Below are 27,677 nucleotides of genomic sequence, written 5' to 3'. Positions count from 1 at the left end.
AAACATTTTAATAATTGGAATGATAAGGTCATTTAAGTTGAGATAAATCATTCTGGCAGTAGTTTGAAGTTTAGATGTAAGGAGGACTTGAGACTGTGCGTTAGATCTTGTAGTTTTCCAAGAGAGAAGATTCAGAAAACTCTTTAACTCAAAGATACATTAATTGAACATGTTTTATAGGCCCGATATTGTTTTAAGTATTGGACAGTCAGGACAAAATTGATTAAGACTCAGTCCTGACGCTTGAGATGATTACAATTTAGGATGCCCAATAAATGGGTAATGGATTCTGATTAGAAAATTCAAAGGAAAGTATTTAATGGAGAAGACAGCGTTTGAAAAGGGCATTGAGGGATGAATAGGAATCTGATTGATAGAAAAGGTAGGCTGTGGAAATAAACAAAGCCAAACAGGGGTGGAAATATTTGCCGTCTCAGAGACTGGCGGGCAAGTGGTCTACTGTGAGAGCTGTGCTCAGGGAAAGCAATAGCTTAAACGATGAAGAAAGGCAGCAACATACTTCCTCTGACAGAAAGCAATAGGGAAGCACTGAAAACTTTTCAGTGGATATAACGTGATACAACTTGTATTTTAGGAAGATGAGTTTGGTGGCTGGATCAGGAGTAAGCTGCAGGCTGTAGGCTATAGGCTATAGAGGGGAAATGTGGTAAGAACGCTGTGGTAATAGCTCCAAAGAAAGACAAGGAAACACTGAACTAGTGAATTCACCAAGGTGGAGGAGAGCAAGAACACATATTAGGACGCTGAGGTGAGAAGGATAAATGAATTTGGACATGATTTGAGTGTTAGAGGAGCTGAAGCCAGCCCCATTGAAAGATTCCAATTCACTGGCACTTTGCAAATATGAAAGAGCGGATGCAACCTATTCAGGATGAAAGCTAACAGGACCCCCTTTTGGCTGGGAGAAATATGGGTGCATGGTTAAAGCACGGATTGGAGAAGGTTCTCTCAGAATCGCTTTCAGCCTCAAGCACTTCAACAGGAACCATTTTGGAGTCAGCGAGGGTCACAGTTTGTGTGTTATATATTACTTGTTTTTATGATTCTGTTTAACATTGAGAAGTTACAGTGCTAAGAATGGGAATCACGACAGTGAAAAAAGAAAAATAAGTCTCTTCAACTGAGAGTGTATTGTTCAAATTGACAATTACACCATAAAATTAGCTGTTGAAGTCTTAGCCATACCATCCTTCGTAAATGCAGTGAGTTCATAAAACAGAAATCTCAGTGAACTGTAATCATTTTTGTTTCCACACTTGTTGAACCAGGCTATTAGACTAAGTGCGATTCAGTGGGGTTCATTTATTAAAGTAAGTTGGTAAACTGGTTATAATCACGTGAATCAAGATACCAAAATGCTGCTAGGATTCTCAGTGCCAGCTACCATCCCTAAAGTTACAGGGAAAAAGATATCCTCAATAAAATGCATAAATAATTTTAAATCATTATTTAAACCAGTAATTGGAATTTATTTCTTTAATAAATTCTTTAATAGGACTAGGTAGCAAACAGGATTTAAACTTCATCTCTTTAACCATCAAACAAATATAGCTACCGCCAAATTGCAGAAGCAAGGGAAGAAGAAAAAAAAGGATAACTGTTTACTTGATAGGATCCTAATATTTAGTTTAGGGTTTTTTTGTGTGTGTGTGTGTGTAAAAGAAATTTGGTCTTTCTTGTTTAGGAGAGCAAAGTAAGATAGCCATATAATTCTTCTATTTGGGGGTATGAAGCACATAAACCTAGAAAGAAATGCTTCTTCAACTTAGTCTGGTTCTTTGCCCTGCAATAGTTATCGCCTTTCTCCATTCCCTCAGATGTGCCTGTTAGTTCTCAAATACTAGCCTTGATCCTGTCAGCCAACCCAGCTTTGATGGGATCTATGTGCACAGCTCCAATCTGCTTTTGAGCTTTCCCCCAGCCATGTAACTAGGATTCTTCACTGTTCTGGGAGCTCTTCCTCCAACTCATGATAGGTGCCTTCGACATAATGACAGGTTCCAGGGATAAAATAATGAGTAAGACACACCTTTCCCTGTCTCACCCTATAAAGGAAGAAAAAACATGAAACATTAACAGTAATATTGGGTAATAATTGCAATAAGAGTTTGTACCCATTATAGAGATGGCAGAGAGGAAAGAATGATTATGTCTGTGATATGGGCCCTGGAAAGGCTTTATAGAGGAGGAGACATCAGGGCTGTGTTTTCAAAGACAAATTCAAATTTTCATATTCAACCAAAGGTAATATAGGGAGACTGGGAGTAGATATTCCAGGGAAAAAGACAAAAAAAGGCAGGAAAGAATAAAAAGTTTGCCACATACTGTATAACTAGACCTCTGTATTGGTTTCTCTTTCTATATCCCTGTTCTTATAACTTCCCGAAGTCCCATTCTCCTCCAGGAGAATTGAGTTCTGCCCCAGAATATCAATCCCTTTTGATAGTGGCCCTTAGAATTCCCTGATGCTGCCTTTTACCCCCAGATCCTGATTCTGAATGTCACTGCCCCAAATCGTCAGTTCCGTGTCTGCTTTCTATCTTCAAAATTTGTTGGCCTGAACTGAGACAGCGTAATTGTGACTCTTGGCTACTGAGCTTTGCCTCTGTTGTAGATCAAGCTCTCTCTGAGGTGGAACTTCAGTTAAGGATTCAGATGCAAACGCTTTATAAAGGAGTGCTCCCTGGAGAAACGAGGAGGGACAGGGAAAGAAGCCAAGCAACAGTGTGATTTCAGGTGTAGCTCCAGACCTGGCCTGATCCCATGGGGAGCTCTGGAGGATAAATTACATTTCAGAGATTGTCTTATCTGGAGGCAAAGGAGCTGGGGTTTTGTACCCTCCTGGGAATCAGTCATTGGCTACAGGCAGACCTGGTCGTCTGTGTGTGGGGGAACCTAACCTACGGTCGCTTGAAGGAAAGTAACTCCAGCACACGAGAGTGAGCCTCTGAAGGCCATAGCTTCGGCTGTTAGCAGCACAGCAATCAGAAGACGGTGAGTGTGGCGAAAGGGGATCAGAAGGGAGCTGGGGAGGTACAGTGTCCACTACAGACTCACACCGAACCTTCCCCACGTTCGTGCCTGTGATGCCTCGTGGGCAGGCATGCTTCAGGCGCCTGAGTCTCCTCCCTTCTCCTTCCTGCCAGTATTAGCTGGGCTCCGCTGTGCCATAAAATGCCTGTATTCCTGGAAAGCTACAGACCCTTCAAGACAGGAAAAAACAGGGGACATTCTTGCTGCTTAGGAGGCTAGTAAAATCTCAGAGGAGCAGAGAGCTTTTGGTTTATATCAAAACACCATTCCATGTTGAATATAGGATTTGCAGCTTTAAGATGCTCAAGAGAACGGTAAGATGGATCTCTGGATTTGAAAAGCATAGGCTGCTTCCTGATCAGTATCCAAAAGCAGGATAAAATATTTCCAGGATATTTTGTTTTCAAATTTATAATGCTTCAAGTTTAATCTTTTTTTTTTTTTTTTGAGGAAGATTAGCCCTGAGCTAACATCTGCCACCAATTCTCCTCTTTTTGCTGAGGAAGGTTAGCCCTGAGCTAACACCTGTGTCCATCTTCCTCTGCTTCATATGTGGGATGCCTCCCACAGCATGGCTTGATAATCGGCGTGTAGGTCTGCACCCGGGATCGGAACCAACGAACCCTGGGCTGCTGAAGCAGACTGCATGAACTTGACCGCTGCACCACCGGGCCGGCCCCATCAAATCCAATCTTTTTGATTAGAAAGTTTATTCTTGCTACAATGTAAAAGTAAGTGTAGGACAAGGGCATAAAGGGTAAATAATTTTTTGCAACTTCAACTGGTATTTTTAAATATTTTAAACCATGATTCTTACTAACACTATATGATTAGTAATTAGAAGTAATGTGGAAAAAACATGTGCCTTTTTTCTCTACTATTCCTGTATGAGGATTATCATTAGAGAGATTTTCTCTCTTTCTTCCCCTTTCTCTGAAATAAAATATTTGAAAAACTCAAATTACAGGAGTTATAAAAATGTACATTTGTACATCTCTTTTATGAGAAAGAGAAATAACAACGATGTAATCATATGGCAAGACTTTGTTGAAATTAACAACTTTCAGGTCAAATTAGAAAGCTAGCATTGATTCAACCTAGTATCTAGCAGCCTAAATTGATATTTATAACTACTAGTATGGCATAGTTACTGTTGTGAACAAAATGGGTTAACTTGTACTTACTATAGTTTAAGTATATTCTATTTTTACTCTATTTCTTGGAAAATTGGTAATCTATGTACAATAATTCTTACCTAATGAGACTATTCAATTATCCATTTTCCTGTCATTCTGGATAAATGAGCACTGGTTATATCTTTGTTTCCATCATTCCATGTTTGTGATGACGTCATACTCCAATTTTGAAGATAATTTTATTTATCACACTGGAATTGGCCAATGCCTGGAAAGGTTACATCTGTAAAGTAAACATAAAGCACTATGGAGCCAAGTGGAGCCCAAATGATTTATTTACATTTAACATTGATTTTTTAAAACCTCATTTCCCTGTTTTTTTACAGATGGCAGTGGAAAAAGCAATAGAATCTCTGAATGAAAAAATCCCCAGATTACTATGTTGTAAAAGCAAGTCCTTGACATTCTTCCTGTTTGTCTAGGGAGATGCTGACATCCACTTTGTGACCTTTGCCTCTGGAGGCAGCAGTGAAGGTCATTCATGCCTAGATGCTTGGATGTTTCTTCAAACACAAAATGGTAGTAGATAAAAGGAAATGACATATGGAATTGGCATGAATGACAATGGTCAGTGGGAGGAGAGATTATACTATTTATACACATTTGTGACTATAGATTATTTTCCTCCATGTGCTAATTTTGAAAGCTTTATGCAAATAACATATAAAAATTAGCATTTTCCTTTTGTTCCTAACAAAATACTACTGTGAGGACAATGCTTCTTTTTGACTTGTTGTTACCGTGCTACATTTGATTAATAATTAAGAAAAGAATAGATGAGTAGTCAAACATTTATTACTCACCTTGGTAAACTGAGAGTTTCATAATCTTACCTTAGATGGTAGAGTACGAGTGAATTGGTAGTCTTTCAAGAAATGTCTGTGAAGTTTTATTTTGTAATCCTGTTGGCATTGTCATTTGTAGGTTGAGTTCATCAAGTGGTATTTGATTTAAACAGCCTGTAAATTAAAAAAAGAAAAATCTTTAAATATGTTCCTATTTAGTGGCTGGATCCTTTTTTGGCCTTTTATATAAAAGACTATGAAAAGAAAAGAAATGATGCATTTTCCCAGTACTCCTGAATAATGTATCAAGATTTAAATCGAAAAGAATTTCACAAAATATCAGAGGCACTGTCTCTTTTTAGTAGACTCCAAATGTGGTGCATAGGAAATGTTCTTTTAGCAATTGCTATGGATGTGAGGCTGGTTATTGACTTATCGATACATTTTCTTATTAAAGCTCCATGTTTTATATAGTTATACATGTAACAGTCTAAAAAGTTTTCATTAGTACCTGTAAAGCAAGGATTTTAATTTAATTTCTCTACCAAGTGATTTGTCAAAGTGAGTCCTTCTGGACCAGACTTCACTTTCTGATCATACTGGGAGTAACTTGAATTGCAAAAGCTCCATTTAAAATTTTTAAAATATGGTCCCCACAGAGGTAGGGGTCACTGATAGACTTTTCTAGGCTTATTCAGTATTTCCTGAGAGGCTGTTACCCTGGAAAGTAGTTAATAGCAGAGGCTGTTATATCCAACAGCCAACTCATCAGGAATTCCTCCTGGTAAACTTAACCTGTAAAATATATCCAGAATTGACAACTTGTTACCATTTGTGACCCTCCTCTTCCTGGATACCGTCACCTCTCATTGGGTTGTTGCCATCATCTCTTAACTGGTTTCTCTGCTTCTATACTGCTCCCTCTTGGTTCACTGTCAACACAGCAGCAAGAGCAATGCTTTGGAAACATAAGTCAGATAATGTTGTTCCTCTGCTTAAAACCTGCAATGACAGCCCACATCACTATGAATGAAAGCTCAAATCATCACTACAGCTTTGACTGCTCTACACGACTGCTTCCCCCCCCCACCCCCCACCCCCGGCCCGTTCCTCTTGGACCTCTCATCCCATGAGCTCCCCCTCTCCTTCCCGCCACTCCCTCTTCTCCAGTCCCACCGGCCTCCTCACTCTTGCTGCCTCAGAGCTGTTTCTTCTTCCCCCAGAGATCTCCAAGGGCTACTTTCTCACTTTTTTCAAGGCTTTGCTCAAATGTTTCAAATGTTCGGCTCTCAGTGAAGCTGCCCTTTACCTCCTTATCTTACCCGACTCCCCTGCTGGACACTCCTAATCCATTTGACCTGCTTTTCCCCACAGCGCTTACTGTTTATTATTTTCATATCTCCCCTTCCTCCTCCACGAGAATGTGAACTTCATGAAGACAGGGATTTTGACTCAGGCCTCAGGCACATTATAGATGCTCAATAGATTTTTTTTAAATGAATGAATCCATTGTTATTTTATGACAATGGCAGAAAAGAGTGCTTTGGGTCAACATAACATGGATTACTACCTTCTGCTGAAATGTGTTGGCATCTTTGAGGGGGCACCAATAAACAGCTCCCCTTGCCTGGTCTAGGTCTAAACCAGGTAATAAATAAAGCTACGTTTCAGCAGACAAAGGACAAAATATCACCAAATTACTGACAGGACTAGTGAAAGAACATGCTCATGTCTGTAGGCAGGCCATTTACCTAACAGAGTACCCCCAAATTAAACACGTGTATCTGCAAGGCAGTCCTGGACCATGGCAGATCTCTCCCCACAGGAGCAGAATGAGTTCCCAGAGAAGCAGAGAAGCATTCCCACTCCCCAGAGTAAGGAGAGAGGAAGGAGCTGCGCTATCCATGCAACTTCTTCCAAATTCACAAATAACATGTGTTCCTTCTCGGAGGTTGGTGGGAGGTGAGCAGTTGAGGTGGATGTAGAGGAATGTGTAGTGAGAGGATAGAGGCCGGTAGTGTTACTCTAATAAACATCCCTTCATATAGAAGAAAACTTTAGGAATGAGGAAGAAGCATTGTCCCTAATGATATATATATATATACTATTCCTCTTTTGAAATTTTTTTGGTTAAAAGTAATATATCTCAGATATTTCAAATTGTTACTTTTGCTTTCAGCAAAGCTATAGAAGTGAAAAGTCAGTCAACATGCTTGGAATGGAAAGAATTGCCCAAAAGACAAAACTGGGATCGAACCCATCAGCTCTCAGGGAGGAGTTAGGAGAAGGCTATGTTTCTAGAATAGAGATCTTTCAATGAACCCTCAACTCTAGTAAATAACAAATGTTTTCAAATCACAGACTACTCCTTTGGGTTTTCTTCAAGGTAATGAGAGGCACATCATAAAAAAAGTACAGGTTTATTTGCGTGTTTTTTAGGTACTAACCACTGAGGATACAATAGTACACAAAATAAATACAGTCCTCGTCCTTATAGAATCTATTGGGAGGAAGTATAAGCAGAGTAGAGTGAAAATAGGTGTGTATATTGAGGTGAAAGGTGGGAAATAGTCATCAGCTTTCCAGAATGGCCCTTATGTTCCAGGCATATTATCAAGTGCAGGGGATATAACCATGAGACACAGTCCTGCCCTCAAAACAATAGAGAGTTTGCAATGGGAGAGAGAGAAATAAGCAGATAATAAAGACACAGTATAAAATGTACTGTGTCTTTGCCTGTACTTGGAGCTATGGTGACCCAGAGAAAGAAAATTTACTTCACAGTCTAGGTTTCAAGAAGACTTCTGGGGCCTGCCCAGTGGTGCAGCGGTTAAGTTTGCACGTTCCACTTCTCAGCAGTCCAGGGTTCCCCGGTTCAGATCCCGGGTGCAGACATGGCACCGCTTGGCAAAAGCCATGCTGTGGTAGGCATCCCACATATAAAGTAGAGGAAGGTGGACATGGATGTTAGCTCAGGGCCAGTCTTCCTCAGCAAAAAAAAAAAAGAAGAGGATTGGCAGTAGTTAGCTCAGGGCTAATCTTCCTCCAAAAAAAAAAAAAGAAGTCTTCTTGGAAAGGTGAGTTTAAGCAACAGCATAGAAACAGCAGAGGAGAAAAGAAAGTGAGTTGGAAGACAGATTTGAGATGCTCACTCAGAATATATGGGAGTGAGTAATAAGGAGATGAAAGCACGGAATGAGAAAGTCAGAGATAGGCAGGATAAAGTGACCAAATTCCACATATGTTTAGTTGGAGTAAAAGGAGTCAGAAAAAGAAGGAATGCGGGAAAGACAAAAGTTCACATTTTTCCAGAATAAAGTGCTTGGAGCCCTCAGATTTAGAAAATCATCCTGCATTCTAATCAGTAAAACTAAAACCAAATCATACACATACATAAGAGTGAAATTGGAGAACAATAAGGAAAAACTGAAAGCTGGAAAAACCACCAAGTAGAGAGGAAAAATAGGTTGTTTACTAAAGATTAACAACTGGAGTAAGAGAAGCATTCTCATTGACAATGATGCATGCTAGAAAACATCAGAATCTTATCTTGGAAGGAGAGTGGAAAAATAACCATCAGGCTAGAATTCTGTTCTCAGAGAAGTTATCACTCCAAGGTGAGAATGAAGTAAAGCCACTTCAAGATGCACAGAGACTAAATGTGTATACCCACAGGCTCTAGCAGAAAGTACTCTAAAGGATGAAATTTAACAAAGAAGAAGAGAGCAGGTAAAAAATCAAGGATAATCAAAGGAACAGGGACAAGCTGGAAGTTGGTGTGACGAAGGTCTGGGGGAAAGAAGGGGTGGAGGGGACCCAGGAGAGAGGTCATCAGAGGCCTGTGACTGGCCACTCTTTTTCCTCTACTAGGGATCTGGGCATCTCCTGAAGGTTCAGGGAATGAGAGAAGGGTCTTAGGAGGGTGGTGACACAGTTTGAAGTGCTTTAGTAGGATCATTCTGGCATGAGGGTACAGAATGTGGGAGGGGAACAGGAGTGATGCCATGAGGCCAGTTAGAGGTTGCGGGTGTAATTTAGATGAGAAATGATTAGGGCCTGAACAAAGGTGAGGCAAGGAGGAAAGTGGTCAGATTCTGGAACTATTCAAGAAATAGGACCTCAGGACTCAGTAAATGATTCCATGTGGGGAGAAAGAGAGGAAGCATCAAGGATGTATTGTTTTGTTAGGGCAGCTTCAATGGAGTCCACCCGCAGTGACAGGAGGAATGGGAGGTGACAGTGGGAACACTGATAGCCTGTAGAACTCATCTGTGAATTGGTGGTGAGACTTAGAGGAGGAGCCAGGGCAAGAGCAGAGTAAAGAAAGATTTTAGGACAGAGGAGACTTATTAGCAAGTTTAAATGCTAATGGATGGAGAACAAAGAGGAGAGGCAAAGGTCAAAGGGAGAGAGAGAATAGGAGATGCCCATAGAACAAGGGCAGGAGAAGGTGGGAGGTAGAGAGCCTTGTAAAAGGAAGGACAGGGAAAGAGGCAGATAAAAGAAACGCACAATTGCCTCCTCCTTTGAAAGTAGCACCATGATGGCACAGAGCAGCGATGAGCAAATGCTGAGTGAATTAATGAATCAAGGATGAAAAGATGGGTAAATGATGGATACATTCAGGCAGGCCCCAAAACAAAGTAGGACGCTCAACTAAGGTGAGCCTGTGCTCAAGATAGGTATGGTAGCCCTCTAGTGGCCAAAAAGAAAATTCAGAAATTCTAATGGCTGGGGAGAAAATTTGACTAACATAAATAGGGTAAAAGCGTTGTTCTACAAAGATCCTGTCCTACCTAATCTTTGCTGTGTTTAGTTTCTTACGAATAGGGTTTAATGGCACATACACTATGAATTCACTCTTGTAATGAAGTAGTTAGAGTGAATGGTCAACGGAAATGAAGGCAGTAACCTTTCAACTATGATTAAAACTGGAAAAAAAAATACCTGTAGGAGGGGACTAATTACTCATGTATGGAATTTCATGTACAATCTAGATAAGATAAAAGTACTTATTCACTTTTAAATAGAGAAAGGGGGAAAGAGACAATTTTAAACAAATGAGCCTTTGATTGCAGAAGTCTCAAATATGATGAAAAGAGTATAGTTAAAAATAACAGCAAGAGGGGTTTTTAAAAAATTAAGCGAAATAAATATAAAACTGTAAAAGAAGGATGAACAACTATATCAATCCTTAAAAATTAACAATAATGTCCTAATGTCAAATTACTTTGAGTAAGCTCAGGAAGACTTATTTGTTGATATAAACTGTGATTTTTTTTATGAGCCTAAGTGTTTTCTAAAGGAGATCAAGTTGAGTGTATTCTCAGGTTGTCACAATCAAATAAAATATTTGGCACCTACTCCAAGTTAATTAAATTGCAAAAGATCTCCAGTTTGTGAATCAGAAAAGTGTTTTAGATGACTTCTTAGGCCTAGTTCAGCTTTTCCATTACAATACATTTTATCAACAATGTACGCTGTCTTAGGTAGATGAAAAGAAAACGACTCTATTTAAGAGTAGAATTATTTGCGAGAATTGTATGCAGCTGGTGAGGGGCAGTGTGAGAGCGTGAGAAAAGAGTGAATATGGGAGTATAGATGTGGAACTTTGTCTACTCCATCTTTGCAGAATGTAAAAGCTCAAATTAGCAGAATTGAAAGAAACTCAGTTCTTTGGGATTTCTTGCTTGATTCTGAATCCTTTTTAATGTGCAGTTCAATACCACTTCATTTGAGAATAACATTATTAAAGACGTCATAATCATTCTCTAGACTATTTTAAAGTACCATATACATGTTGGCATTCTTTACGTTTTGTGTTTTTATTTTGATTTAATTTTTTTTGCCTGTTTTCCAAATTATCTTTATTGAATTCAGTAAACATTTATTGAGATCCTGAGTGAAAGGCCCTGAACCAGGACAAAGATGTATAAGGCACTGCCGTGGTGTTTATTAATGAGTTATTTTTATAACATTCAGGACAGTCATTTTCTCCCTGCAAAAGAGTTCTCAGGGCAAATAGTATGATGCATCACAAAACAATCTGCTAAGAGTTTATCATTACACAGGGTTTTATGGTGTAACTATACATATTTTCAAACACGTATAAGAAAATACTATTAAGAATTAATAATTTTAGTTTACAATAACAACTTCTGAACTCCCAAATATCCAACCACTGTCAATATGAGAAAAGAGAGAGAATTTTCTGTTTCCTTAAATCCCTGGGAAGTAGCAATACAGGCCTACCTCAAGAAACAAGAAAAATCTCAAATAAGCAATGTAACTTTACACCTACAGTAACTAGAAGAAGAACAAACAAAGCCCAGAGTTAGAAAGGAAATGATAAAGATCAGAGCAGAAATAAATCAAATAGAGACAGAAACAATAGAAAAGATCAATGAAACTAAAAGCTGGTTCTTTGAGAAGATAAAATTGACAAATCTTTAGCAAAACTCATCAAGAAGAAAGGAGAGAGAGGGGCCGACCCAGTGGCACAGCGGTAAGTGTGCACGCTCTGCTTCAGCGGCCCGGGATTTGCCAGTTCGCATCCTGGGTGCGGACATGGCACCGCTTGGCATGTCATGCTGTGGCAGGTGTCCCACATATAAAGTACAGGAAGATGGGCACGGATGTTAGCTCAGGGCCAGTCTTCCTCAGCAAAAAAAGGAGGACTGGCAGCAGATGTTAGCTCAGGGCTAATCTTCCTCAAAAATAAGAAAAAAGGAGAGAGAGTCCAAATAAATAAAATCAGAAATGAAAGAGAAGTTAGTTACAACTGAGACCACAGAAATACAAAGGATCGTAAGAGACTACTATAAATATATGCCAACAAATTGGAAAACCTAAAAAAACTAAATAAATTCCTAAACACACACAACCTTCCACTAGTGAATCATGCAGAAACAGAAAATCTGGATAGACCAATTACAAGTAATGAAATTGAATCAGGAATCAGAAACTCCCCAAAGACAAAAGTCCAGAACCAAACAGTTTCACGGGTGAAGTCACCAAACATTTAAAGAAGAGTTAATACCTATCCTTCTCAAATTATTCCAAAAAATTGAAGAAGAAGGAAAACTTCTAAATTAAGTTTATAAGTCCAGCATTACCCTGATACCAAAACCAGACAATGACACCACACACAAAAAAAGAAAATTATAGGCCGATATCCCTGTTGAACAGAGATGCAAAACTCCTCAACAAAATATTAGCAAACCGAATTCAACAATACCTTAAAAGGATCGTACACAATGATCAAGCGGGACTTATTCCAGGATGCAAGTGTGGTTCAACGTCGGTGTTCTTTATTGATTTTGATCTGCTCAGGATTTAGTCATCAGGCATCACTGTATATCTAAATAACAAAGTTTTGAATTTCACAGGAATGTAAGCAGTAATCTGGAAGCAAGTTAAAAAGATTTCCAAGCAATTTTTAGGCCCCTATAATACAAATATCTCTTAAAAGTATAGTTATACACACAAAGAAGGAATGATTATCTCTGGATTTTTTTTATAGTTGGTTTTATTCTGTTTTTCTTCTATTGAGCGCGTGTCCAAAGTTTTCTGTGTTAAGCATGTGTCACGTTTGTCGTTTTCTTTCTTTTTTTCCCCCAGCTTCATTGAGATATGATTGACAAATAAACATTGTATGTATTTAAGGTATACAACATGATGATTTGATAAAAGTGTACACTGTGAAATGATTATCAAAATCAGGCTAATGAACACATCCATTTGCTTCATATAGTTTCATTTTTTTGTGTGTGGTGAGAATACTTAAGATCCACTGTATTAGCAAATTTCAAGTAAAATACAGTGTTGTTAACTATAGTCACCATGCTATACATCTTATAAATGAAAGTTTGTACCTTTGACCAACATCGCCGCATTCCCGTCACACTCCCACCCTCCACACCCACCACTGCCCCAGAACCTGGCAATTATTATTCTATTCTACTTCCATGAGTGACATTTTACATTCCATACATAAGAGAGATCATACAGTATTTATCTTTCTGCATCTGGCTTATTTTACTTAGCATAATGTCCCCCAGGTTCATCCATGATGTTGCAAGTGGCAGGATTTCCTTCTTTTCTAAGGCTAATAATATTTACATATACGACACGTTTTCTTTATCCATTCATCCAACAACAGACAGGTTGTTTCCATATCTTGGCTATTGCGAATAATGCTGCATTGAACGTGGGAGTGCTGATGTCTCTTTGAGATACAAATTTTATTTCCTTTGGATAAATACCTTGAAGTGGGGTCACTGGTTCAGACGGTAGTTCTATTTTTAATTTTTTAGGAAACTCCATCCTGTTTTCCATAGTGGCTATAACCAATTTACATTGCCACCAGAAGTGCGCAATGGTTCCCTTTTCTCCACATCCTTGCCAACACTTACTATTTCTTGTCTTTTTGACAATAGCCATGCTAACAGGTGTAAGGTGATATCTCATTATGGTTTGATTTGCATTTCCCTGATGTTTAGTGATATTGACCACTTTATCATGTACCTGTTGGCCATTTGTATATCTTCTTTGGAAAAATGTCTATTCAGGTCTTTTGCCCATTTTTTAATTGCGGTTTTTGTTTTGCTATTGAATTGTATGAGTTCTTCACATATTTTGGATATTAACCCTTCATCAGATACCATTTGCAAATATTTTTTCCCAGTCCATAGTTTGCCTTTTCATTTTCTTGATTGTGTCCTTTGCTGTGCAGAAACTTTTTAGTTTGATGTAGTCCCACTTATTTATTTTTGCTTTAGTTGCCTGTGATTTTGGGGCATTTCCAAAAAACAATAGCCAAGGCCAATGTCAAGGAGATTTTCCCTTTGTTTTCTTCTAGGAATTTTACAATTCAGATATTACATTTAAGTCTTTAACCTATTTCAAGTTAATTTTTGTGTATAGTGTATGATAAGGATCCATTTTCATCCTTTTTCATGTGAATATTCTTTTCCCAACACCATTTATTGAAGAAATGATCCTTCCGTGATTGTGTGTTCTTGCCACCCTTGTCAAAGACCATACATGCATGGATTTATTTCTGGGCTCTTGATTCTGTTCCATTGGTCTATGTATCTGTTGTTATGCCAGTGCCATACAGTTTTGATTACTATAGGTCTGCAAGATAGTTTGAAATCAGGAAATGTGATACCTCCACATCTGTCATTATGTGAATATGATTTTAAAGGGTTCAGTCTCCCTTTTTGACCAGAAACTGTAGCATGGCTGCTACAGAAGCTATTTTGCCTTTGTGGGCAAGTTCTGCAGCATCTCTTAATATTCTGAGAGCTGTCCAGAGCCGATCTGCATGCAATTCTAGACAACAATACAAACTTTCTGAAACAGTGTGATGATGTCAGCCTTTGTTTAGTCATTTTTACAATTAGGGAAAAATTAGAGGAAAGGTGGAAATGCTAAAGGTAGCTATTGATTAGTTTAAGACTTTGCAGAGAGTAGCCGTGAATACCAGGAACAAAGAAGGCAAGAAGGGCCTGGAGAAAATTTCACATTTGATTCAACAGATTTCTAACCTCAGGAAAGGCAGACTTTTGCCAACAAATATCTGTTTCAATATGCAACTATATTTGTGCCTGGAAATGGGACTGCTATGGTCCTGCTTCTCAACAATGCCATTTATTCTGGTAACACTGAGTTCCCTGGGCCTATGACCTTCACTAATGCTCTTGGTTTTTATCCCTCTCTCTGTTCCTCCCAGTCTCTCCCCTTTTCTTCTTTCCTTTCTCTTTGTCCCTTAATAATTATGTGTTTTTCTCAAAGTCAGAGAAGATAGTAAGTTCAGATTCGTAACTACCAGGCATGTGATGCCTTTGCATTTTTATTTAGCCAACTCTCAATTTATTCATTAAAAATAACTACTGACATAATTATTGTTATAGAGAAAGTTTGCTTAGTAAATAGTAATTAAAAGAAGAAAAGAAAGGAAAACTCAGACAGTCTCTGCCTTCTGGAAATTTACAGTCTAGTGGAAAGGACTTAGAGTAAACAAATAATCACCCCAAATAATTTTTATTACGAAGTGGGCTGAGTGCCACAACACAACAGCACAAATCAATGAGTGAGGGTGCGGTACCAAGAAGAGATTCCCTGAGGATGTGACATTTCACCCGAGACCTAAGGCAGTGGTTCTCAACGTAGACAATTTCAGCAACGTCTGGAGATATTTTTGGCTGTCACAAGTGGGAGGTGGATGATTTAAATTTCCTGATCAGGTGGTGAGACTTTGGTGTATGTCTATAGCAGGAATATTTTCAAAGTAAAAAAAAATCTATTTTGGTTCCCCACAATTTATATTGTCCTGGGTATCCCCGTCCATCAACGAGGCTTCAACTGTTTCAGGGTGAGAGTAGACAGCACCTAACACAGAGAACTCATTGCTCAGCTTTGAATGTCAAATTAGACATGTTTGGAGCACCCAGTAAAACAATTGCCTTAAATATCAGAATTTTTAGAGAAAGAAAAGTTTTTCTTGGAATTCTAATACTTTCCTTTCACACAGCAAGACACCCACATTCAACTCATGTTTTACTATAAGACATTCAGTAGATTGAAAGAAGGTTCTGATGTCAGGGCAGTTCCCATCAGACGGGAAGAAGTAGAAAGCGCTTCTTGTGCTGTGGGGAAGGAACAAAGGGAAAGAGAGGAAGAGGAAAGCAAAGCACAGCAATCCGGTTTCACCGTCCTTACTTTGTCCTTGGTAGTGCTGGGCAGGACATCTCAAGCACTGAGATAATTTTGAGGGAATCCAAGAGTCAGATGCTTGTTCTGTATTTCTCAGGGGTTCTCTCTGCTTCTTTCCTCCTCTCTGAGTTGCTGCCCTTGTTCTGACACTGGTTTCCCTCAGGCTAGTAAGATGACTGAAGCTGTTCTCATAGCTCATATCCAATTACCACGCTGTCCAGACCAAGAGAGAATGTCTCATTCTCAGTGGGTGTTCCAAGATCCATTCTGATGAGACAGGCTTAGGTCACACGTACAACCCAGGCAGCATGAGGACCTGTCACTATGAGGGGAATAAAATGTGTTAATCACTTAGTTACTGTCACATCCTCCACTGAACTCCAGGAGAGAAGTCGGTTCCCTACAACTGCATGGATCCCAAATGGAAATCAGGCACTGCTGGAAAAAGGGCATGGGTTCTGGGGACAAATACAAATTCCCACTTTAGTCTACTCCTTCGGTTACCCAACAGCCACACAGACTCATCTTTCAACACATGGCTTTAAACACACCCAAGCTCACACAGAATGCACACACCTCACCTCAGAAAACCCAATCCAAAGTTTGATTCGGTTACTGAATCCAAATCCTAGGAACTCTGGTAAGAATCAAAACCATATGTAATCACACAGCTTATGGTCTACATTAACATGATTTGTGTCTGACTGACTACCTACATAATTCCGGGAGAGTATTGCCTGGAAGATGAAGTGGCAAATAACTTTTTTCAGCCTGCCCTCACTAGGGTATCTCAAGAGATCACTCAGCTGTGATCATTAGACTGTTTACTCTTCAAGTCTTGCTTGAAAACTTTCCCCTTGCTGGGTCCACCAATCCTAACCCATTATATAACAAACTTGGCCCAATCCTCGTCTGGCCCTCACACTGAAGTATCCCCACAAATATCTGATTTGGTAAATCAGAACCAAAACCCTCATAAGTGGGGTTTGACCTTGTTATTCTTAAATAGCATTAATACTCCAGCAACGGTTTCCTTTACTGTGGTAAACAATAAACTCAACTTTGTTTTAGTAACAAGTTATTCTGGGGAGCTCTTCAGAGAGTGAGCGCTTGACCTTGGGTAAGGGGCATTTTTTTTTCTTTTGATTCAAATATAGTTTCTCATGATTTGCTAATTTATGGCTAAATGGACACTTATCTATATGGAACACATATAATAATGCAATGGTGCGGAAAGAAAAGAGTAACTGAAGTAAAAACTCCCGCTTGGAAGAGAGGAGACATCATAGAGGGAGCACTGGTCCTGACATCCACGATACGACAGGACTCCGTGATCTGCGAGCTCCTTAGTTCGCCAAGCTGCTCTCCTCTGGTTTGGCTCTGGGAAGGTGCTTGTCATCTACTGTCGTCCACAGTCATCTTGAGGTGGGCACTGAGTATATCACCCCTCTCCCTGTGCTGCTTAGAGGCTCATTTCCTATTAGTTAAGGAGTTTAGAGATTACATTCAGGGCCCGAGAAATCACAGGCTTGAAGCTGATTTGGCAATAAATCTCCACTAAAAGTTTACAGGCATCCAGGCTTTTTGTTTCATAGGCCAGCAGCCAAAGTCAGAGATCTTGATGAGTTGAAATCTTGAAGTCCAGTTCTAGCCATCAGAGTTTCTTTGGTGGTGGGCCCCTGTTTCCCGCCTTTACTCTTTCCTCGAGTGCTGTGGTTCTCGAGGCATGATTCCTAGAACAGCAGAGCATCCCCTGAGAACTTATTAGACATGCAAATTCTTGGGTCCCATCCCAGACCTACTCAGAAACTCTGGGGGTAGGGCCCTGCTATTTGTGGTGTAATAAGCATTCAAGGTGAGGTAAATTTGGAGACCACAGCTTTATTGATTGTCATTTGGGGGCACTTTCAAACAATTAGCTGAGGCAAAAAAGTGCCATTAAAATCCTCTCTCCCTGCAGGCTGTGTGTGAGCAGCTTCTTCTCAAGGGGAGTGATTAGCCTTGTTCTTTCTTATTAATAGGAGCTAAGTAGCAGAGGCCTGTGTGGGGACAGGGACCAACCGCATTCTTCTGACCACAATCACATGTTAACTTTCCACCCCGGCTAAGGTAGCACCCGGACCTGCAGTAGATTACTGCTTTTCCAGTCTTTTAAGGTTCCAGGAATTAAACTCTCAGGCAGCTAAAAGAGAAATCGAAGGTAGTGTTGCCCTAAGCAAGGTTTTATTTTCTTCCTCTGCGTTCAGATCCCAGTATGAAAACTGTCTTATCTCTTTCACGTAGGAATTTATCAAAGTCCACAAAACTGGTGAATACACTCTAATATTCTAATTTTTTTCCTCTGAAGTATCTTAGTGCTAAAGCTTCACTATGTACATGATCTGGTTCTCCAGGATGCAAACAGACAAAAATGATTATTTTCACTACCATATAACAATAACTACAATCTTCCAGTCACTGGATAGCTGTGTCCCACTGGTCTCCAACCAACCTCCTTGGCTCAGCTAAGACCACGTTTTAGAGTCTCTTAATGTTAACCCTACTCTTTGTCCCAATTTCTGTATCAAGGGTCTTAGTTTCAAATAGCAGAAACCCACTATGGTTATTTTACAGGAACAAAATTGGAGAAAAAGAGGGAGGGTTTGTTGGAATGAAATGGAACCCCACAGATTCACGTGGGGGCTGGGGGACAAGACAGGGTGAATGGGCAGGATACAAGGGAGATGAAGATGCATCAGCAGGAAGAACAGCTGCAGTCATACTGCAGGATGGGTCAGGTCAAGGTGCCACCACCAGCATTGCTGGTACTGTGTCATGGCTGCTGAGATGACCTGACATCTAATTGTCATGGCATGTTCTTACATCAGACCCCCAAAGTCCAAGTGCCATTGTGAGCTTAGGGCTGAGCTACGTGGCTCAACTGAGATCATGTGCCCATCCCTGACTAATATGAGAAGATAAAAGAGGATCCGGGCCCTCTCATCTCCCATAGTGGCTGGTGGACACCAGAGATCATAAAGTAACATGAATAATATTAAGGAGGAGAATGAATGCTGCGAGGCCAAAATAACTGACACATTTGTACTATTTATATCCTGCATTTCCATATCAGAGAATTATTTTTTTAAATATCATGGTTGGAAAAGTTTTTCTCAATATCAAATATTTCTACTTCTCTATTTCGTTTATGTATAAAATTATTATTTGGGACATGGTAACATCCACGAGTGAAGGATGGAAGAAAGGGGAAGAGGAATGTGGAATGGGAAGGGAAAAGGAAGGAAGAAAGAGAGTTAACATTTACTGAGTACTGTGCAACTTTCCTTTACACAAATTATCTCATTTAATCTTCCAGATAACTCTGGACCATTTAAATCTGCAGAACGCATTCTGCCCATGAAATTTCACCTGAAAGCCATTATAACAAAGCAGGTAACTATTGAGCGCATAGCTCTGGATGGACAGTTGAGGGAGCGGGTACCCTCTTCATCTTCTTTGGGATAACACTCAGCATTATTTAAAAATATATTATCTAATTTATATTTTTAAAAGGCTAAACTCTGATCAGCGTAGTTTTGGCAGTTAAGTCAATTATGTTGTATTCTCACTCTTTACAGATTGGTAGCGTACACTGAGATGAAGTCCACAGTCAACTTTTCCATGACTATATGAATTTTAAGTTTCATTTTTAAGTATGGAACCAAAGACTATCTATACTTGACAAAGAAATTTCAAACACACACATATGCACAGAAACTCAGTAAACCAAAATATTGTATTTTGCAGAATTTTTCGTGCCTTAACTATATGCATAAGGGGAATTTTATGTGTAGGCATAATTTTACCATTATACCTACCAGTAAAAATAGACTGAGATAAGGCAGAAAATCAACTAGTCTTGCTGAATCAAAATATCCTTGCCTTAACATCACGTGCTAAGCTCTTAATCATATGGAATCATTTACTAGATGAGGCGTTTACTGGTTCAGCCATTATGAACCAGTCCCTCTCGGGTGTTCTCTAGGCTCTTTTAAGGTTTTAAAAAAATGACAGACTAAGGTCAAAGTCACATGATTGAAAGAGGTACATACAAGGTTGAAAAGCAACCTTGAGGCTGAAAGCAGCAAATACAATCTGTGCATATTACAGAAGGAGCTGTCAGTTAAAAGCACTAGAGTTGGAATTATCAAGGACATAGGGTATTATTTTGTCACTTTCATCTGTAGAAAAAAATGAATAGAAACATTTACAAATATTTGTTTCACCACCGAAATATCCCACTAGAGCTCCATCTTATGGACATCATTGTCCTGTAAGAAAAATTGTTCCCTTTGTGGACTGCAGACATGAATACCTTCACAGCAAAATGCATGTACTTTGAAATCTATGCTCTATTTTTCTTTTCTATTGTCACTGATTTCTCTTTACAACAGCAGGGCATGCTCCCACATCCAAAATCTTAGCTGATTGAAAAGAAAAAATTTTTAACCAGGTATAGGTAGTCTTTGATTACATACTTAAAGATGAAACAAAATTCATATATTCATGGAAAAGTTAACTCTGTAATTTAAGGTATTATAAATGACTAATATCAAAACAGGGAAAAACATGGCTATCCCAAAACAAGTAGTAGAAGAAATTTGGACCTAGAGACTGCAATAGATTCACAGCTAATACCATAGAAGATGAATCTCGGGAGCCAGCACACGGCACACCTACATCTGCCATTGCAAGAGCGTCTCGCTGGCTTTCTCACACCTCTAGGCCTCCACTGAATCCATCTCTTCTTCAAACTAGCTAAAAGCGTCTTCTCAACATGAAATTCTCATCATGTCATCTGATCATTAAATCTCTCATTGTGCTTGGGATAAAATGCAAAATCCTTAGCATGACTTACACACTCCTTGCACAATACAGATATTTGCTGTGTCTGCCTTTTCTGGATCCAAGGACTCACACTTTCTAACCCTTTTGCCTAAATTTGCTTCCTCCCAGTTTTTGGTGGTCTACTCCTACTCAGGTCTCAGCTGGAGCACCACTTTTTCAGGAAAGCTTTCCTGACCCTCAGACTTATGAGAGAGGGACAGGAAATAAACACATATTCAGATAGTATTAATTGCTATAGAGAAATAAGAAAAGTGATAATGGGGCTGTTATTTTGCATAGGATGATCAAAAAATTCTTGCTAATCAAGTAGTATTTCATCGGAGACCTAAGGGATTGGAAATAAGGCTTGTAGCTTTCCAGTGACAGAGCAGCCCAGGCAGAGATGGAAGCTGGTGCAAGGGTCCTGAGGTAGGATGGACTTAATGTTTGAGAAAGAGCAAGAAGGCCAATATGGCAAGCAAGCACCAAGTGGGGGAATCAAACAAGGAGAGGACTAGAAAACAAACTCAGAGAACATGTAGACCATGGTGAGAAGTTTAGTTTTTGACCTGAAAAGAAGATGAAAAGCTAGAGTGGAGTGAGTGAAAGGCTGATCACTGAGAGATGAGGCTAGAGAGAGGATGGGTTGGGGGCTTGGCCAGGGTGTGGTGCAGATAAGAGATTCTGGTAAGGGTCTTGGCTGTTCCTCTGAGTAAACTGTGATGGCTCTGATGGTTTAAGCAGGATAGTAACATGATCTGGTTTACATTTTGGATGATTGCTCTAGCTGCTATGTTGAAAATAGAATAGAGGGGCAAAGAGCAGTGGCAGGGCTCCTAGTTAGGTCCCTCTCGCAGTAGTCCTGATGAGTAATGACTGTGACTGTACAAGGGTAATAGAGGTCTGATGAGGGCCTGGCATTTTTAGAAGATAGAGCCAACAGAATTTGCTAATACGAAAAAGGAGGAAGAGAAATGTGAATAATAATTCCAATGTTTTGGCCTAAGCAACTATAAAGAATAGGGAATAGTTGCCAAAAACCACGGGTAGAAAACTGAGAGAAGCTCCTTTGCAGAAGAGGAGCTGCTGCTGCTACTTAAAGAAAGAATTTCCTTTAGAATATGTTGACTTTGAGATAACTATTAGACAATCAAGTAGAAGTATCTACTAGAAAGTCAGAAACAAAAATCTGGAGTTTAGCAAAATATTCAGGGCCAGAGGTGAGCATTTTGGAGTCATCTGCAATTACATGGTATTTAAAGATTGAGACTAAAAGACGTTATTTTGGGAGTAAGTGTAGATTCAAGAGAAGATGTCGGAGGACCTCCAGGGGCACTCCAAATTTTAGAGGCCAGCAAGATAAGGAGGATCCAGCATAGTATTAGGCTGGTCGATGAGACAGAAGGACACCCCAGAGACTGGCGTTCAGAGAACAAGTGGACAGTATGTTTTCAAAAAAGTGGAGTGACACAAATTACTAATATCAGAATTAAAAGAGAGGATATTACTACAGATCCCATGGACATTAAAAGAGTTAAAAAAGGAATACTATGAACAACTCAATACTTGCAAATTTGATAACTTATATAAAATGGACCAATTCCTTGAAAGACACAGTCTGCTAAAACTCATACAACAAGAAACAGATGATTTGAGTAGGCCTGTGTCCACTAAAGAAATTGAATTAATAGTTAATAATCTTTCAAAACAGAAAACGCTAGACCCAGATGGGTTCACTGGTGAATTCTACAAAACATTTCAGGAAGAATTTATGCCAATTCTCTACAATCTTTTCCAAAATATGGAAGCAGAGGGAACACCTCCTAACTCATTCTATGAGGCCAGTATTACCCTAATATCAAAACCAGACAGAGATATTACTAGAAAAGAAGACTATAGATTAATATTTCTCAAGAACATAGACGTAAAATCTTCAACAAAATATTAGCAAATTGAATCCAACAATGTATAAAGGTAATTCTCCACCATGATCAAGTAGCATTTGTCCCAGGTATGCATGGTTGCTTTAACATTTGAAAATCAATTAATGTTATCCATCATATCAACAGGCTAAAGAAGAAAAATCACATGATCATATCAATAGGTGCAGAAAAAGTATTTGACAAAATTCAACACCCATTCATGATAAAAACTCTCATCAAACCAGGAATAGAGGGGAATTTCCTCAAATTAATAAAAGTCGTCATACTTAATGGTGAAAAACTAAAAGCTTTCCCACTAAGATCAGGAAAAAGGCAAAGATGTCCCCTCTCACCACCACAATGTTGAAAAACATTGTACCGGAAATCCTAAAAAATGCAAATGAGAAAAAACAGACAACAGAAATATATCTAAAGATGATCCATACATTGGAGCCATCAGACAGATTTTACGTAACTGTTATTTATATGTTTGAGAAAATAGATGACAAAATGGAGAATTTTACCAAAGAACTAGAATCTATAAAAAAGAATCAAATAGAAATTCTCGAACAGAAAATCATAATAACTAAAATTAAGAACTCAATATTTTGGTTTTTAGCAGATTGGACTGAGCAGAAGAAAGGATTAGCGAACTGAGAGATAGGGTACTGAAAGCTATGCAAACTAAAGCACAGAGTGAAAAATGTATGGAAAATACAGAAAACAATGTAAGAGACTTAAAAGTTACGCTACAAAGATTTCGTGTCTGGTGTGTGTAAGTCACCCAAAATCAGTGTTCACCATCCTGTGGGTGAAACCTTATGTGATACCATGAAAGAAATTCTTTGCTGGTCAGTGAGGATGATGTGCTAACCAGGCCTGGCTCCAGAACCTGACTTCAGGGCCACTGGACAACCCTATAAGTAGGGTTCTTGGAGCTGTCAGGCATCTGGTTGACCTCAATGAGCGATGCAGAGAGTCAGACCGCACTCCTAAGTGATCTGACCCTTGTAGGTCCTAGTCCAGGTTCCAGGTGCCCTGACTGGATAACACTGCAGTTTCTGGCTGATTCCAGCCACTAGAGGATGACTGTGAAAACTTCGAAGAAGGCATTCTAATGTGGTGGGAGCTGGGAGCCTGAAAGGGGAAACTGAAATGTGGCGTCCAGGTGTCCAGGTCAGGGGTTCCACTTACTTGGGTCTAAGGCAGATAGTGAGAATTTTAGTGATCATTTAGGAGCATGTGACCTAACTGAAACCAATGAAAATCATTTCTTGGCTTTTGCTTGAATTGTTGGAGAAGATATTGTCTTCCCAGAAATTCTTAAACTTTGTATAATAGAAGCTTTTAAATTCTGTTGCCCATCTTTGATACCACTGGGATGAATATGATTGAGAAATGAGCCAGCAAAGCTGAAAACAAAATTAAGTGACAAAGAGAGAGGAGGAAAAAAATATTATTGAAGACAGTGATTAAACAACTGGATTGAACCATGTCTCCAGCTGGTTTATTTAAGAAATGTATGAGTTAATGTGTTCCTTATTTCCTTAAACTGAGTAGATTTGGAATTTTCTTACTTGAAATAGAAAGAGCCCTTACTCATACGCACAAGATTTTTATCCTCTCACTTGTTGGGTGAGGATCTTGAGGTACTGTTTCTCACGTTACTACCTAGGCCATCGAGCAGAGCAGAGTCCGAAAGCAGACTGACTGATGGAATGACAGTGAGTTTACACTCATTTAAATTGTTTCCAGGATATCTTTGCGGGACAGCAGGGTCTCTGCAACATGAAAGTGCAGCTCAAAGGGTGTCAGGTTTGAGATATAAATTTTGGTAGCACTCTCATATTAGTAAGAGAAAGTTTGGGCATTGCGTAAGATATACAGTAAGAAGGAATGACTGAGTATGAAACATAAGGGAGCTAATATTTAGAAGGGACCTAGAAGAGAGGAACTAATGAAAAGAGAGACTGATCAAGAAGTAGGAGAAACCCAAGGGTGAACAAGGAAGAAAGAGAAATGAGAACAGAGTTGTAAAGAGATTTTGGTACATGCTGTAAAAGCAGAAGATAAATGACATGAGGCTATTCAATTTAGAATTTAAATATTGGGGGGCCGCCTCCATGGCCGAGTGGTTAAGTTCGTGTGCTCCGCTGTGGCGGCCCAGGGTTTGGATCCTGGGTGCAGACATGGCACCGCTTGTCAGGCCACGTTGAGGTGGCGTCCCACATCCCACAACTAGAAGGACCTGCAACTAAGATATACAACTATGTACGAGGGGTTTGGGGAGATAAAGCAGAAAAAAAAAAACAACAAAAAAAGAATTTACATATTGGGTTTGGCAACTCAAGTTAACTAATGACCAGACATTTGGTAGAGATAAGGGGAAGTATGTTGAACAGAATTTGAGAGAATGGAAATTTTTAGGATGGGAGAGAGTTGAGTGTTTTTGTGGGTTGAGGGAAAGAATAATTAAGATAAACTGCAATTAATTGATGGAGGAAGACACCAAGAAAGGTGAGAGACAGAAATCAAGAGCACAGGGGTCCCTGTTGGTTCCTCGAGACTCCCATGTCAAGGAAATCAATGTCAAGGCAGTCTACAATGTGTTGTCAACACGTGGCTCCCATCTGCCTTACACGGGATTTTAGAGTTTAATGACACAGTCATAACACTTTAATTTTGCTTGAAAACACTTTGCAAATATAATTGGTGAAGGTGCCACATCTGTGATTGCAAAGAATAAGCTATTTGGCAAAAAAGAAATTGTTATTCATAGATTTGAGCAAGAAATCTTGGCAAATAAAATGTTTTCTAGAGGAAATTTTAAAATATTTGTCTATGTGTATATATATATCTATAAAAGTGATATAAAGTGATTCTTTGGATAAATTATTTTTTTGACAATTAACTTATATCTCATATAGTGCTTTCAGTATAAGCATTTATCTTTCTTTTTACTTTCAGTCTGGCCTACACACACGTGTGTGCACACGCACACACTTTTACTCTTAAGAAGATCCAACTAAGTTGCTATAATCAACGCGTATGAGATTAGCCTCCGTAGTTTAAAAGGGTCTTTTTAGCATTTTTCTGGAAAGTATGATACAACATCTTATTTCTTTTGCTCAGCATTGCCAATCCAAATGCTGTACTCTAATAACATGCAATAGCATAAATAATTTACTGTTTTATAATTTCCCCATTCCTCAATTATATAAAGGACTACTTATAGAATATTTAGAATGAATAATATCTCATTTCTACCTTATGGATAAGAGACAAGATTTTGCTATTTTTTAGACTGAAAAATTTAAAGGTATGAAATAATTCTCCAGTTGTCCACATTATGTATAAAAATAATTTCTTATTTTGTGTGTTCAGAAATGCTACTTTATTATCTCTAAAGTTTTATAACTATATTATTTGCTTTATGCTTAAAGTATGAAGCAATTAATCTAGTTTCACTTTAGAGTTATTCAATGTCTAAAGTTATAGGTCAAAATTATAATTTATCAATCACCATGTTTTTTGCAATTAAAAAATTCTTGTTTAATTTGAAGTTCGATTCACACGTTTTCATCTACTTTTTATCAAAGACAAAATAGTTAATGTTTTCAAAAGTTCAGTTGAGATAGGAGACTTAAGAGTGACACAAAAATCCAGCCCCTGGAGGTTTTCAGTTTGTGTGATGGATAATTTTTTAAATCATCAGTGTTTCAATCAAGTACTATGATGCTGACGTTATAACGACTTGAAGATGATGATATTCATATCAACATAGAAATATCACCATCACTACAAATGCTCTATCAGCTTGGTCCAATCCCTGTGCCCTGTCACTCTCATTCTCTACTCCATGTTGGTTCCTGGTAAATAAGGAATGTTCAGGAAGGGAGAGAGGAGGAACAGTGGAAGATATGGAGGGAGAGGAAGAGAGAGCAGAAGGGAGGAATATTTACATGGGAAGAGCTCCCCTGACTTACAGGCATGATATTTTAGAGGAAGGTGAAATGAATTCTAGATAAAGTTTTTGTATATTTTACTTCTTCCTCGAAGTGTTTCCTGATATCTTTCACTTGCTCTAGCCACCATTCTACTCTGTCTCAATCTCCTTAATGCTTATTGTGCCTTTTAAATAATCTAAACCACTTATATTATGGTTTTTTAAGTGTCTATTTTTCTTTTCTACCACAATATCAGTTATTTCATAAGAGGGACCAGGTCTCGTTTATCTTCATAATCCTTGTATACATATAATACCAGCTACGTAGGAGCTCATGAAAGATTTGTCTGGCTAATGAGTTAACTCATAAAGTTCTTTTAGGAGCTTTGGAATCCATTAGAATTAGAAGTATTTAAACAATAACAATTGGGCGTTACATATTCTTGTTCATTGCAGACATTTCTCCAAAGAAGATATACTGATGGCCAATAGGCACATGAAAAGATGCTCATCATCGCTGATCATCAGGGAAATGCAAATCAAAACTACGCTAAGATATCGCCTTACACCCGTTAGAATGACAAAAATATCTAAAACTAATAGCAACAAATGTTGGAGAGGTTGCGGAGAAAAAGGAACCCTCATACACTGCTGGTGGGAATGCAAACTGGTGCAGCCACTATGGAAAACAGTATGGAGATTCCTCAAAAAACTAAAAATAGAACTACCATATGATCCAGCCATCCCACTACTGGGTATTTATCCAAAGAGCTTGAAGTCAGCAATCCCAAAAGTCCTGTGCACCCCAATGTTTATTGCAGCACTGTTTACAATAGCCAAGACGTGGAAGCAACCTAAGTGCCCATCAACAGACGAATGGATAAAGAAGATGTGGTACATATACACAATGGAATACTACTCAGCTGCAAAACAGAACAAAATCATTCCATTTGCAATAACATGGATGGACCTTGAGAGAATTATGTTAAGTGAAATAAGCCAGCAAGAGAAAGATAATCTGTGTATGACTCCACTCATGTGAGGAATTTAAAACTATGGACCAAGAACAGTTTAGTGGATACCAGGGGAAAGGTGGGGTAGGGGGTGGGCACAAAGGGTGAAGTGGTGCACCTACAACATGACTGACAAACATTAATGTACAATTGAAATTTCACAAGATTATAACCTA

General features: G+C 38.9%; 1 long non-coding RNA gene across 1 annotated transcript; it reads right to left on the bottom strand.

The window, feature by feature from the left end:
- Window positions 1-1,484: 1,484 nt before the first annotated feature.
- On the bottom strand, window positions 1,485-15,899 carry LOC111772680 (uncharacterized). The gene is made up of 6 exons (XR_002806683.2): window positions 15,761-15,899; window positions 12,273-12,395; window positions 5,865-6,037; window positions 5,084-5,209; window positions 4,310-4,473; window positions 1,485-2,066 (listed from the first exon to the last, which is right to left on the bottom strand). It is a non-coding gene; the product is annotated as an uncharacterized lncRNA (long non-coding RNA).
- Window positions 15,900-27,677: the final 11,778 nt, after the last annotated feature.

The sequence above is a fragment of the Equus caballus genome, chromosome 3, assembly GCF_041296265.1.
Source record: "Equus caballus isolate H_3958 breed thoroughbred chromosome 3, TB-T2T, whole genome shotgun sequence".
NCBI classification, from domain to species: domain Eukaryota; kingdom Metazoa; phylum Chordata; class Mammalia; order Perissodactyla; family Equidae; genus Equus; species Equus caballus.
The sequence above is the reverse complement of the archived record's forward strand: the minus strand, read 5'-3'. Positions and strand labels throughout refer to the sequence as shown.